This window comes from Triturus cristatus, chromosome 4_2 (genome assembly GCF_964204655.1).
Source record: "Triturus cristatus chromosome 4_2, aTriCri1.1, whole genome shotgun sequence".
In the NCBI taxonomy this organism is placed as follows: domain Eukaryota; kingdom Metazoa; phylum Chordata; class Amphibia; order Caudata; family Salamandridae; genus Triturus; species Triturus cristatus.
This window is the reverse complement of record NC_140586.1, coordinates 689,586,570-689,602,034: the sequence shown is the minus strand read 5'-3', so window position 1 is coordinate 689,602,034 and position 15,465 is coordinate 689,586,570.

Here is a 15,465-nt window from a genome sequence, read left to right as displayed (position 1 = left end):
CTTGTCCATGGGACATCACATATCCTCCTCCTGGAACCTCTCTCATAGGGCATTCTGTTACTACCTTTTCTTTTTCTCTTACAGGGAATGCTGCAAACGTTTTATCTGGGGCATCATCTCGTTTTCGATACCACCTGCTTCTCCATTTATTCACATCTCCCCATTTTCATAACAAGATAATTATTTCCTTAATCTCACTTATCCGTCCTGTGGTGTTCAAGTTTTCAATATCCTTTTCAGTTAAATCAATTCGATAGGGTTTTTGCAAAGCCTTTACCTTTTCAATATCTATACCCATTTCATTTGCTACTTCTTCTAGTCGTTCATGTAGATTCTTCGCTCTCCATGTAACACTTTTGCACAAAAATAATAATTCCTCATCTTGGTGCGTTTTTAATTTCTCTGTAGGGATAGTTCCTACCATTAACTCTTCCAGTACCATTCGTAATTTGGCCACATCTATTGACTGAGATTCTTTGTCTTTTCTCTGCAAGCTTCTCATGGTCCTACTGACTTCTCTACTTTACCTTGTTCTGAATCCTTTTGTGTTTCTAATATTGACTCCACTGTTGTTATACGTCTTTCTGCAAAATTCTGGCCTATAAACGGGTTATTTGAAACATTTGGTTCAATCACACTTATTGTCTGTCTCCATGGATTTTTATTTTGACTCGGTTTTGGCTGCTCAACCTGTTTATTGCTTTTATAAGTAACCGTTAAACAATGTTCGCTATCTTTCTGTTTATCAAAAATAGGCATTACTGGACCTATCGTTACTGGAACTGTTACAGCTTCCAGATTTTTAGTCAATTCTCTTATTTTCTCTGTTAGTTCTAAGGTTGTCTTTGCTAATTCTGCTGAATTTTCACCATTTATTCTACTTTCTGACTTCCTCTCTACCTCTCTAATGGAATTATTTTTCTCTAAATCTTGGGACTCTGGTTCTGACTTTATGATTCGTAAAGTTTCATTCATTGGGGCACTTGGTGTTAATATTTCTGGTTCTGGCCGATACGGAGGTGGATTTTTATAGAACATGTCATCAAGAACATCATCCTCTGATTCATTCACTCCATACCCTCTCGTTTCCACATTATGTCTTTTTTCTGCGCATTTTCTTCCTCCACTTTCTTCTGCAGTTCTTACGGGAAACAAATCCTCAGTCATACTCGCATTCTGCCACCTTCTCATTCGATCATCATGATTATCATGTCCATATGGTCTACCAAACATGTAACTATACCTTCCGCCACGACTCTGTCTTTCTCGGTCATGCATCTCATCTTCCCATTCTGTCAATGCTTCAAATTGTGTCGGTCTAGGTCTCGGTTCTAGATTCATCATTTTCTCTCTTAAATTTCTCAGAACTGCTAAATTAAATGAACCATGTTCTGGAAAAGCCAAGACTCCGTCATCTCTAGTGTACTTTACCCAATTGTCTAACCAAATACAGGTGTGATATCCATATTTTGCAACCATAAAGGATGCGGGGGTTTTCGGTGGAGGAAGTAAATGTCCTTCACTAGTCACAATCGGTTTGTTCTTTTTAAACCACTTCTTAATTCTCCCGAACCAGGACTATTTCTCCTTTTCTGGTGGATCGTAATACATCTTTTCTGTTTTTTCGTGTATCACTAGTCTCTCCCCTTGACTGTATCGCTATTCTGACCAATCGTAGCATGACTCACACTTAGGCACCAATCAGGAGCGTCTACTGCACCCTATGACTCTCCACTCCTAGCGCGGCGTACACTAACGCACCAATCAGGAGCGTCTATGTCACCCTGTGACTTTCCACTCCTAGCGCGGCGTACACCAACTCACCAATCAGGAGCGTTCTACGTTTCCAACTGACTGGCCAATCCCAGCGCGGTTGTTCTGATGTCAGCAGCCACTGCCGCAGCTCATGCTCCTGTCCTTCCCGGTGAATTATTCAAAACAGCCACTAAACTGGCTACTTTTGGTAATGTAAAGTCAGTAAAGACAACTAAACAATTCCGTGACAAACTTGCCAATTTTTTTTATGAAAAAGTGGTCAAAGTCTATGAAGAATTCTCCACTGTTGGAAATGATATTAGTCAAGCCGAGTCTAAGATGGATGAATCTGACATAAAAGTCTCTTTAAGAAACTTCTCCTCCCTTACACAAGATAGAGTTGAAAAAACTATCCTGTCAATTAAATCAGGCTCTCCTCTGGATCCATGTCCTGTTATGGTTCTTCATATGGTCCCCCACACCATAGCAAAAATCTTGACACCCCTATTGAACAACATTCTTATATCTGGGTATTTCCCAGTGGAATGGAAAAATTCCTTGATTAAACCTATTTTTAAAAAACCTACTCTTGATCTCCTTGAAGCGGCTAACTATCGTCCCATTACTAGTTTACAATTTCCATCTAAAGTACTCGAAAAGGTACTTAACGAGGAACTCCGGTCCTCTATAGAACTTAACAATAAATTAGATATAGCACAACATGGCTTTAGGCCACAGCATAGTACTGAATATGCACTAATTGCAGCCACTGAAAGTCTACGATTACAACTAGACCAGGGTGGAAAGGCTATATTTGTAAGGCTTGATTTATCCGCCGCGTTCGATACGGTGGATCATCACATACTCCTTCAGCGTTTGGCGGATATAGGGATAAAGGACAAAGCCACAGATATTCTTCGTTCCTATTTGAATAATAGGAAGCAAGCTGTGCGTCTAGATGAGCATACATCCTCTCATTTTTTAATGCCATGTGGGGTGCCTCAGGGATCGGCACTCTCACCCACCCTATTTAACATATACGTCTCCCCTCTGGCTAAACGTATTCGCTCCTTCGGTTTCAAGGCCATTTGTTACGCAGATGATACACAAATTATCATCTCTTTAGCCACAAATCCAGAGACTGTGGCGGAGCGTTTTAAGCTCTGCATGAGTCAGATTATTTGCTGGATGCAGAATAACTGTTTAAAATTGAATACCGGGAAGACGGAAGTAGTTATGTTTGGAGGAGACACGTCATTTTGGAATTTAAATTGGTGGCCCGCGACAGCAGGACTATACCCCCAGCCGGTAAAGAAGGTAAAAAACCTTGGAGTCCTGATTGACGACCATCTTTCCTTAACTGACCAGGTAAATAGTATTACCTCTTCCTGTTTTTATACTCTTAAAATTCTTAGGAAAATTCTTCCTTTTATTCCTATGCCCTTGAGGAAAATGGTTGTTACGGCATTGATTTTGTCAAAAACTAATTATTGCAATTCACTCTATATTGGAGCAAAAAAACTGTGATCCAAAAACTCCAGACCCTGCAGAATGTTGCGGTCCGTTTACTACTGGATCTACCTAAATTTAGTTCCATTAGTCAAATTACTCGAGAATTGGTTATCCATATCTGCTAGGATTCAATTTAAATCAATGTGTGTGCTACAAAAGAGTCTGCATGGGTTGGGACCTTCGCAGATAGTTCAATACTGCAAGCGGTACACCACACTGAGAAGTCTGCACTCTGCGTCAGCCCACCTGCTTGTGGTTCCAAAAGTAAGGACACTGAAGTGGGGTGGCAGAAGTTTCCGACATCTGGCCCCTAAGTTTTGGAATACTATGCCTCTGCATCTTAGAATGCAAAGTGATTTACTGCAGTTTAGAAAGGGACTAAAAACTCGGTAATTCACATGTATCCCCGCAATATCTTAAGTTTCTCTCTGTTTTAATTAATGGCAGTAAGCGCTAAGACGCCATTTCTACCCCTCCTTTACAAAATTAACTCGGGAAGTTTTGTTTCAAATTTACAATTCTGTTACTAACAACACAAAAACACCACCATTGTCCGCTTCGCTAACCAAGGAATAGCAATAGATCTTTCTCACAAGAATTCCGTCTTTCCCGAGAGCAGCGCTTACCTCTGCCCTACTATGGAATCATTTCTTCCATTGATAAAGTAGCACATCCCTCTACCTTACCCTTCTAACAAGCATTAGCTAACTGTTTCTCCAGAATTAAGACACTTAGGTGCCGATTCGGATCCTGGAGAAACCGGGTACGAACCGTCGGTTGGAGTGTTTTCTCCGTCCAACTCGTACCTGGGAAAAAAACATTACAAACATGCAAGTACGATTCGCACGGAAACACCATTTCCGTACGAACCGAAAAAAAACCACCGACCGATGAAAATATCCATACAAATGTGATCCGGGAAAGCGCCGACGTGACGTCGGGATGCATTCAGGCTGCGTTTCACGAACCAGGAAGTACGATTCGAACCGACAGCAGTCCGGACGGCAATATTTTTACGGCACCCAAAAAGTGCCGGAAAAGCTAAGTACGCTGCGATGCCAGCGGAATAGGGGGCCCCCCCAGCCCTTGTATGTACACCCCGAACCCCCCCCAGCCCCCGTATGTACGCGCCGAAACCCAGTGTCATACACGGGTGGGGGTACGGTCCGTACTTACATGGGGGGGCTGGGGGTACGGTCCGTACTTACACGGGGGGCTGGGGGTACGGTCCGTACTTACACGGGGGCTGGGGGTACAGTTCGTACTTACACCAGGGGGCTGGGGGTACGGTCCGTACTTACACGGGGGGCTGGGGGTATGGTCCGTACTTACACGGGGGCTGGGGGTACGGTCCGTACTTCCGCGGGGGGCTGGGGGTTTGGCGCGTACATACGGGGGCTGGGGGGGTTCGGGGCATACATACGGGGGCTGGGTGGGTGTTCGGCGCGTACATACGGGGGCTGGGGGGGTGTTCAGCGCGTACATACGGGGGCTGGGGGGGTTCGGGGCGTACATACGGGGGCTGGGGGTGTGTTCGGCGCGTACATACGGGGGCTGGGGGTTCGGGCGTACATACGGGGGCACGGGGGGGCGGCGTGTATGCGGGCACATGTCTCTATGGTTGCCATGGGAGTTCGGTCCGTACAGTGTTTTTTCCATGCAGTTGTAACATCGGATGCCCGGTACGGATCGTACTTGCGCGCTCGGACCTGAGTTTTCACATTTGTACGTAAAATCGTCCGGGGACGTGTCGGAAACGTTTTCCGACCCGAGGATGTGTGGGGGAATTTTCCCAATACGATTTGTATGGACTTTTTCCCATACGAATCGTACTTGCCAGTTTGTACGGTACTTGTAAGATTCGTACAGAAAAAAATCCGGATACGATTCGTACGGGGAAATTTTTTCCAGGATCGGAATCGGCCCCTTAGTTGGAGACCCAATGCTCCTGAGAAATAAACCAGAGTTTCACAATTAGCCTGAATGCCTTTTCATTCACGCACTTTCATGCGGAAAAAAATCAAATAAAATGTAGTACATTCACACAGAATTCTATCTTTCCCGAGAGCAGCGCTTACCTCTGCCCTACTACAGAAGTATTACACTCGTTAATAAAGTAGCACTTCCCTTTACTTTATCCTTCTATTAAGCTTAGGGAACACCTATTACCTTTCCAGTGAGATGCGTAATCAGAGTGCCTTTTGGACTCCTGGTACCTAAGACCAAAATTTCACAGGTGACCTTCGCTATCCATACACCTCTTTCATACAGAAAGGTGTTTCTAGTGGCAACACACGACGATGCTACCAAACCGAACCCAGACAATGCGTCGTGCAACTCCAATCGTCGCACGTTTTCCCCGTATACTTACAGGGCAACAACAATTCCGTCTTTCCCGAGAGCAGCGCTTACCTCTGCTCTACTACGGAACTGTTACAAACTTCTGACTTCCTACATCCCAGAAGCCGTGCTGACAACATAAAACTTGACGCGACTCAACATAGAGTGTTAATACATAAACCAATACTTTCCGATAATCAATAAGCTATTTACAAGCAATAATCACCAAACCAAAACAATAAAAACAATCCTCTGCTACCAGAAAAACTGATGCAGCGTGGAATTTTTAAGTCCTCTCTTCGTCACAGACCAAATATCGCACTAGCACATTCACTGGTGGGGCCCATAACACCAACACTTTAACATTACTGATCTGCACTTACGGGACAGATAAGTTTTCCAAACGCTGACATGAAAGGAATACCTTTTGACCTAAAGAACATACATTAAATACATTTATTAAACTCTGCTCTTCTTGATATTCCCTTCATTTAGTCAACAGATCAAATTAATTGTTTTGGATAATGGTGACTAAATCCTCTTATCTTATATTTAATCTCAATCTTTTCTCCATCAATGAACAGCCCAACACATTTGTTTGTTAAAATAATAATTTTGTTTATCTAATTAATTGCAAATTTTTGTAAATTGTTGAGCAAACCACGGAACATCGTATTGGCCTAATCTGGCTATTAGTCGTCCTCTAAGTTAATCAAGTCGTGAAAATCTTTAATTCATCAGAATCGGTAGCAATTCAGTCTGTCAAAGATTCAGGGAAACAGCTGTCCAGCAGTGTCACCGTCCTCTCCGTCAGCATAACGTCAGGAAAATAACCATCAGTTTGCACGTCTCAGAGACGAAGTCGAAGAAATCTCTCCGTCAGCATCAGCATTAGCATTAACTCACTATTCTACCATCTTTTAAAATAAATTTAATGTCAAGATGTAACAAAATCAGTTTTAGGTAGTCCTGATTGGTGGGTTTGGGGTCATTCGGTGAAGTTCTCACATAGTCTATTTCGTTAGGTCATCACACTTGCTGGTTCCAGTTTAAAAGACAGTCCTTTGTTTAAAGTTCTGGCAATTCTTCCATCACGACCTTGATGGGTACATCTTGCATGGGGTTAGGACGAGGTCACTGTTGCTCGCGGTGGTGCAGGCGCACTTCACCTGACACCTCGTGGAATGGTGACTAGTCCCGTCATGTCAAAAGTCGGCCATCTTGACGTAGGCCCAATTGGTCAACCAAACACAAAACGTAATTAAAACATGGAAATATCTAATAAAATGTTTAACCCTCACTAATTCCCTTATGTGTATGTAATTATCTAGCATAATAGCAACATTCAAAGCGTTTATATTCACCCAACGATGTCATCTGGTGCGACTTACAATTACGTCAAAAAAGCAACATATATCATGCAATATTCTAATTTTTCTAGTATTAGTATGCGTACGTATATTATTTTACAAATTATTTTAGCCATGCAAAATGTAAATCCCATGTGTAATTCATACATTAGTAAGATTGATTAGGTACCACTTCAAACAGATTAATATTATTACAATGAATAGATTATTCTAATTAATATGAATCATGCAGAAATGGGGGTATACAAAATGTTGTACTACCCGCTCCATCACCTCCTCCCTATGACCCTCCAATCTATGACCCGGCACTCTATGACCCAACACTCTTTGACCCGACACTCTATACGACTCAACTCCACTCGACTCTGCAACACTCTATGCTTATCCACTCTGTGCCACTCTGCGACACTCTATGCAAAGGCTTCTATGACACTGCGCACCCCTTTACTCCACTCTACTCTATGGCACACTACTTCACTCTATGACAATATATGCCACTCCACTCTACGTCACTCCACTCAATGCCACTCTGCTTCATGTTACTCTACTCCAGTATATGCAACGCCACTCTACAACAAACGACTCCACTCTACATCACTCTACCCTACAGCACACTACTCCACTCTACACAAAAACCTCTACACCAGTCCATGCCACTTTACTCCACTTTATGCCACTCCACTCTACTCCACTCTACTCTACTCTAACACTCTACTCCACTCTACACCACTTCATTCTATGACACTCTATGCCACTCTATGACACTCTACTCCACTATAGGCCCCTCTGCTCTATGACACTCTATGTAACTCTACTCTACTCTATTCTACTCCAAACCACTGCACTCTACGATATTCTATGCCACTCCATTCTACACCACTCCACTATACACCCCTCCACAACACTCCACACAACTCTACGCCTCTCCACTCTATGCCACTCCACTCCATGTCCCTCCACAACATTCTGTGCCATTCCACGATACTCTACTCCAAGCAGCTCCACGCCACTCTACGCCACTCCATAACACTCAATGCCATTCGATTCTATGACACTCTACTCCACTCCATGCCTCTCCACTATACAACAATCTACTACACTTTGCACCATGACACTCTACTCCACTGCAAGCAACACACTCTATACAACTCTATGGCACTTTACTCTACTATCAGCCACTCTACTCTACGACACTCTATGACACCCTATTCCACGACACTCCACTACACACTATGTCCCTCCACTCTATGCCCTTCTACACTACTCAACTCATCTCTACAACACTCCACTCCATTCTATGCCATTCTAACGCACTCTACAACACTCCCCTCTACTCCATTCTATACAACTCCCCTCTCCGCTAGTCCACGGCAATCTAGGCCACTCCAGGGCACTCTGCTCCACTCCATGACACTCCACGACACTCCATTCTGCCTGACTGCACTCTATGACACTCTACTACACCCCACTCTCTCCTATGCCATTAGCTATTAGCCATGATGAACAGCAGCCACGCTAGTGTACAACATGGATAAAACACATTGGCATACCCAATAGCTCATGCATAGGCGAGACCTATTGCTAAGGCGTGCTACCTTTTGTACCCAAAGACTCTTTAGCGCTTATGTCCTACAAATTCAGGACAATCTGCAAGTCCCAAATCAGCCAAAATATTCATGTAAATCTGACTTTGTCTAATGAACTGGTATTTTTACTGTGCAACACAAACAACTTTATTGTACCAGGGCTTGTTTTATACATTCACACAGGTTCCAGAAAGTTGTCAGGTGGACTTACTAGATCTAACACATATGTGGGTACAATTTCAGACAGACAACGATGTTGGTCCTTCCTATAGAAGAGAAAAATAAAGGGGCATCTAATGTGGAATAGAAGGTTCTTCTTGAATGTCGGTGCCTGGCTGCCAACTGTTTCCTGGCATGTCTTGGGGGAGAGGGTAGAATTGCTGGTGAATTGTTTTGTCTTTTAAAGTTGCAGGGCACACTTGCATTTCATACCAACAGGAGCACATCGAAGTGATATTTTGGAAAGCTGACGTGCGGTTAGATGGCACAGTTCATTTTGGCAGTTACCAGGGTGCCTTCTTCAGTCAATTGTAGTTCAACAATTTTGCCTAGGCGGAAATTCATTTGCTGTCTGGAGTAGCAATCCGCATTTTTAGATGTAATTTATCTGGAAGCAAAATTGTATTTTTTAAATTTAAAACAAGAAATAAGAAAATAAGGGGCATATTATCAAGAAACGCTGTTAAAATTATCGCCCTTGAGAATTCCCATAGAAGCCCATGTTCTGGTGTCAACCTGGCCTTCTATGGGAATTCTCTGCGGCATATTATCAAGCCCATTATCATCGCTTTAGCGGCAGTTTTCTGCCGCTAAAGCGGCGATAATTTTAACGCAGTGCTTGATAATATGCCTCCAAATTCTCATTTCCAAAAGAGCATTCGTGGGGCATATTATCAAGACAGGCGATAAAATTATTGCCGCTTTAGCGGCAGAAAGCTGCCGCTAAAACGGCGATAATGGGCTTGATAATATGCTCAATGGAATTCCAATTGAAGCCCATGTTAAATGTCCTTCACACCAGAACATGGGCTTCTATTGGAATTCTCTGTGGCATATTATCAAGCCCATTATCGCCGCTTTAGCGGCAGTTTCCTGCCGCTAAACCGGCGAACATTTTTAACGCCGCCCTTGATAATATGCCCCTATCTTTCTGTGGTGAAACTTTTCATCTCTTCGTGAGTGAAAGGAAATTACTGGGAGCTTGGGTTTTCACTAGTTTGCACGAACTGACAGCCTCAGCACATTTGCACACACTGGAAACGGGCCAGGATTTCCTTGTAAACACGAAATACACTCCAGTGGCCCTTTGGAGGCTGGCTCCATCGGCACGGGACGCCATCTGTGATTCGGATACTGTTTCTCCAACAAAACACGGCCGGCGCGATAAACGCTCCTCTCTGGCCTGCCTTGGACTGTAAAAGTATCTCTGGTAATAGCTTCTGCAGGCTCGGTAATGACATAATTGACGTCGGCTTAAAGCACAGGGCACTGGTTCGATTCATTTCATCGATAAAAACTCGGCCGAAATCAATGTTCAGCTGAAATGCTGAAATGATTTTCGTTGAACTGTGCAACTCCTATATTTTTTTTAAGTGAGCTTTACAGCACGAATTTGGTGATTTACTGAGGTTTTGCCCGGGTGCTCCCATGATGCAAAGCAACACAATAATTTGCGTAAAAGTATTTTTCGCAAAAGCATGGAAAAAACATCTGAGTGACGATGCATTTTAAATAAAGTTTCCCTTGGGAAGTAAACTGCCTACTTGATATATCATTTTCGTTTAATGGGCTGAGCGTTTCACAATCCCCCAGCGAAGGATTGCAAAAGGATGCCCCTCTCTCCATGGGGGGAAAGAAAAAATAGTAAATTGTTTCCATTAACAAGCTTCCCTTGCCATTTCTTTCCTCTCCAATTACCCTTTAAAGGAATCTGCAGCGATCCCCCTCCTGGTCGTTTAAGGTGGGGACCTTCTGTTTTATGGGGCAATGCCGTTTTAAGACCCCGGTGGAACCTTGCAATGTCAACAAACTTCCCACTTACTTACCACCAATCCTTCCTATTTTAGCACCCCTCGCCGCTGATTTTACAATGACGCAGAGCAGAAAAGCAGCTGGACATAAAATTGCTCTTTATGGAATGGATTTTCGGATATTTTCCCAAGAAAATGTAAAACATTTTTCTAGCAAAAGTTCTGTGTAAATAGCCATAAAATTTAGTGAACTGTGTATATACCATTAAAAAATACAATTATATTATACAAGGCCCAAAGCAGACATTAATCATCATTATTACGAAGAACAGTATTTATAAGAATAACCCCTCTTCCGCCAATTGCTAAAAATAAGTTATAAAGTCGAGGAGCCAAAACAAATTTCCGCATGACATCCACAGCAAATTCCAGTATTGATCAATTTATCATTAGAACTTTCTTGGGAATTTTTCCTATAATTAAAAAACATAATTGCATTTAAAATATAGTAATATTAAATGAATCTAAGAATAAGTGCAAGTATTATCTATCCAAACCTTTTTCATACGAGGACACAATGATGAAGCCTAGGTTTTATAGACAGACATGAATTTGGGTTGATTCTGATTTTTGGTTATGTTAAAAAGCTTTGTATTGAGAACTTTGTAAACTTTATCGCTTTGTGTGCTATACTGATTATGCAGGAGACAGTCATTTTCAAAATCAGAAGCTTGTTTTGTGGCAATCTTTAGAGGAATATTATTTCAAATCACATAGCCTTTACAGCTGTGCATATGGAGCTGTGGTTGCCTGGCAGCTAATATACCCTAATGGGAGGCTTATAGCGGTATTCTTAGAATAGACAGAGGCACCACCACTAGCCTGTTTTGTTTGTTTTACACTACCCCCTTCCACTTCCATTTGGTGTCTAGATCATATAACCTGGAAATTAAAGTCAGTGGATAGGAGTTGATCAGATTCACGTTATCCCTGCAAGATGGTGTTGCAGGGATAAAGACGCCAAATGGAAGTGGAAGGGGGTAGTGTAAAACAAACAAATGTGATATGTCTAAGGGGCATATTATCAAGAACGGCGTTAAAAGTTTTCGCCGGTGCCGCTAAAGCGGCGATAATGGGCTTGATAATATGCCCTGGAGAATTCCCATAGAAGCCCATGTTCTGGTGTGAACCTGGGCTTCTATGGGAATTCTCCAGGGCATATTATCAAACCCATTATCGTCGCTTTAGCAGCAGTTTTCTGCCGCTAAACTGATGATAATTTTAACGCTGTCCTTGATAATATGCCCCTTAGTTTGATTGCTGCCTCTGCTCTGTCAGTTGGCTGATCTTCTGGATATGTGATAACTTGTTTGGTTGTTGCAGAGAGCCCGACCTAAACATAAGTCAACCACTACGGTAAGTACTTCAGGTCTGACTGGTTTTCTCAGTGTGGCTCTTGGTCTTGGATCTCACTTTCTTTCAGCCTTTCAGCCCATTTAGAATCTTTTCAGCAGGGAAACCTGGCAGTATCTAATCTTGATATCTACTCCAGAATATCATGCTACCAAAATATTGTGGCCAAACTATCCAGGGGCCAACATCTCGACACGGTCAGTATACTGGGTCGGACTAGAGCAGTAAATAGGCCTGGGTACCAAAATAAAAGTGGCTCAATTAGAGAATTAGTTCGCTAAAAAAGTGGCCCTTGTTTGAAAATTCGGGCAGTTTAGAACTTGTAAAGTCATGCTGTGTGAGTGATCTGCAAGGCATGCAAGGCTGCATGGATATTAGCTTGCTGCGGGCAATATATGTTTTGATATCAGAGAAATAAACCATAACAACCTGTCCCAGCAGAACATAAAGCAGTCCCATAAACAGCCAAAAATAGTCCTGACCTATAAGCGCAGCCCAACTGGCATTGTCTGATTGCCCTAAAGGCCAGTCGTCGCTGTAAGTATATCCAGGTTTACTTTACTTAATTCCATAAATATGTACTGTTGCAATATACATATCTGCAAGGTACCTAGATGTGGAGTTATATTATAGTAAAGAATAGTATAAGAATATTCTAAGAATAGGAAATCTATACTTACCTATGTGCACTTAATATGAAAATATATTTGTCCTTGATATTTTGGCCATTATATTTTGGGAGTATGTAGTCAGTATTTCGACATTCAACCAACTTGTCAGATCAGTATGATGAACATCAACCTGTTAGTGATCTAACAGTGTAATTTAATTTTAAGAAGTGCAGCCGGTAAGCAGAAAATATGATCATAGTATTATTAACAACCACAGAAAAACAAAACAAGTTATTATTAAACGTTCATCTAATCACATTTGCCATTGCCTAGTATTTAGTCTTTGTGATATTAGTTTGCAATAGTCTTTCTTCTTTTCTCTTTTGATAATTCTTCTAAGGAAGACTTTTCTAGATCCTTCTCATAGCATTCTGTAACACTTTTATTCCAGCTATGTAATTTGTTATTCAAGACTGTGTAGTCTAGGGTCGGACTTGTGGTTATAACATTGAACATGTTGCTAACCTTCTGTTTCCTAGGATATTTTTCAGGTTACCAGAAACAACTTGCTATGGATGTTGAGAACCTGAGGCATCATCTGAATTGCAAATGCAGGAGCCAGAAAAGGAACACTCTGGAATAAATCAGCAAGCAAACCATGCAGGTAAACAGTCTTTTGAACTCCAGTAGGCAAAGTAAGGCAGCCAGTCCCTCATAAATTAAAGAGAGTAGACCTTGCCCAAGGTGGCAGTCGAATGTTGTGATGTATGACTTCTAGAGAAATCTTGGACACAACACGGTGTCATCAGAATTTACTCTCTTGTTTACATATGAACCGCCAGGCTGGCCACAGACTCACTAGGGTTCAGGTGGCATAATAACTGAGTTAAGGTTCACTCAGTGCTCTGTGGGTTGAAGTAGTTAAGTTTGATGAGCATTGCAGATGGACCTTACCAAGGATTGTTGAGTGACTGGATTGGACTGGTTGAGAACATGTGAGCCTTGCAGAGCGGGGATCAGAGATGATTGTTGGAAGACTGTGAGGAGTGTACAAGTTGTTCTGGTCTCTAAAATGTTATGTTATGTTATGTTATGTTATTAAGAAGGATATAAAGCGCATGACTTCCCTGATAATGGCTTCCTAACGTGCCTAATATACAGAGAGTGGAAACACTCGTCTTCAGCCTAGAACAGCGAGGTCTTTATCTGTTTATTAAAAGCGTTGTAGTTGGTATTACTTCAGAAGATATAATACTAAATGAATGCATTTGTCAATGTGGCATTATACATTTAAGGAGTTTAAACAAACTAAGTATGTGTCTTCTATCACAATCACAAATAAGTAGGAATTTAAATGTTGTGTGATTAGGATATGATAATGATACAAGTTGATATATATACAGATTTTTGCAAAGTAGAATGGAAAAACAATAATATGAATGTGTATAACCCTTGACGAAGTGTTCCTAAACTCTATTGATGTATCACATGAATGGCAGTCCACCTAAATATACCTAAATACCCAGCACAAAAGCTTAAGATATCTGGAGGGGCTTAGTTTCCCAGAAGCAAAATGCAGGTTATATCTGGTGGCCCAGAGAGCTATGCAACTAAGACACGAGCTGCCCCAAAATACCTTGAGCCTCTTCCTTTGGAAAGCAGTTAGTCTCTGCATCATGAAACATGAAATCAAGGACTTCCTAGTGAAGACATTTATTGCCATGAACGGCTAAATCTCCTTGAGAAATCACAAATCTTACATAAATGTCAATCCCGCTCGAGTCTGACCCGCTACCTCAAAGACTGCTCCATAATCCTATCAGACGAAATGGTGTACTGGACTAAGCCTGGGCAAAGCACTACGCTACGCTCGCGTAGTTTGCGAAGTTCGCGCTACTTCGCACTATGCGAACTGCACGTAACACAGTGCGAACACGCGTAGCGTAGTGTTGCGTAGTGCTGCGGTCATTTTTTGCTTGCTCGCGGTCCTCAACGTCAAGTTGGCGACCGCGAGCAAGCAAAATGACATCCCGGCGAGACTTTTCCCTTGTTCGCGATCAGCAACTGCAAGTTGGCGATCGCGAGCATGGAAAATAAACCTCCCGGCGAGATTCCCAACGCAAGGAGGTCAGGTTTCTCATTGCGAGTGGTCGTGTATGCTCGCGACCGCTCGCGATGAGAAACTACCAGTTCGCGTTGAGAAAGCTGAAGCTCGAGTAAAAATCTACTCGAGCAGCAGAAAACTACAGCTCGCACTGTGCAAGATGCCATTTTCAATGATTGCACAGTGCCGGTTGCTTGTCCGCACTGTGCAATCATTGAAAACGACATCTGGCACAGTGCGAACAAGGTACTACGCAGTTCGCGAAGTGCTACGCGTAGCTCGCGTAGTGCGAACTTCACTTTGCGTAGCTTCACGAAGTGCTACTTCGCGAACTACGCCCAGGCCTATACTGGACTCTGTCAATTCAACAGTGCATGCATGACATGACTTAATGAAGAGGCAAGCTGGCGCATTTTTATTCTCGCCCTACTGCCTGTGGAATGGTGTCACTGGCTGCCATTGAGTGCAGATAGAGAAGTGGTGCGAGCTCTACGGTCATTCAATATCTCTACTGTGGGCGACTTGATCTCTGAGGGCAAGGCCCGCACATGGGCTGAGGTAACAGTGGAAGGACAAAACTTCACCCCACTCTCACAGTTTCATTTTTTCAGGGTACGGCATGCTCTGCAGGCTATGCTAGGCAACGACCTACAGGAATCCCTTGAGTTACTCTCCCTCTCTTTTCTTCTGCAAGCTAAATCCCCTAACAAGTTAGTATCGAACATATATGATTTGTCCCAAGAATTCAGGCGATCACAGTATAGTAATGCCAGGCTGGACTGGCAAAGCGACTGAGTGTAGCTA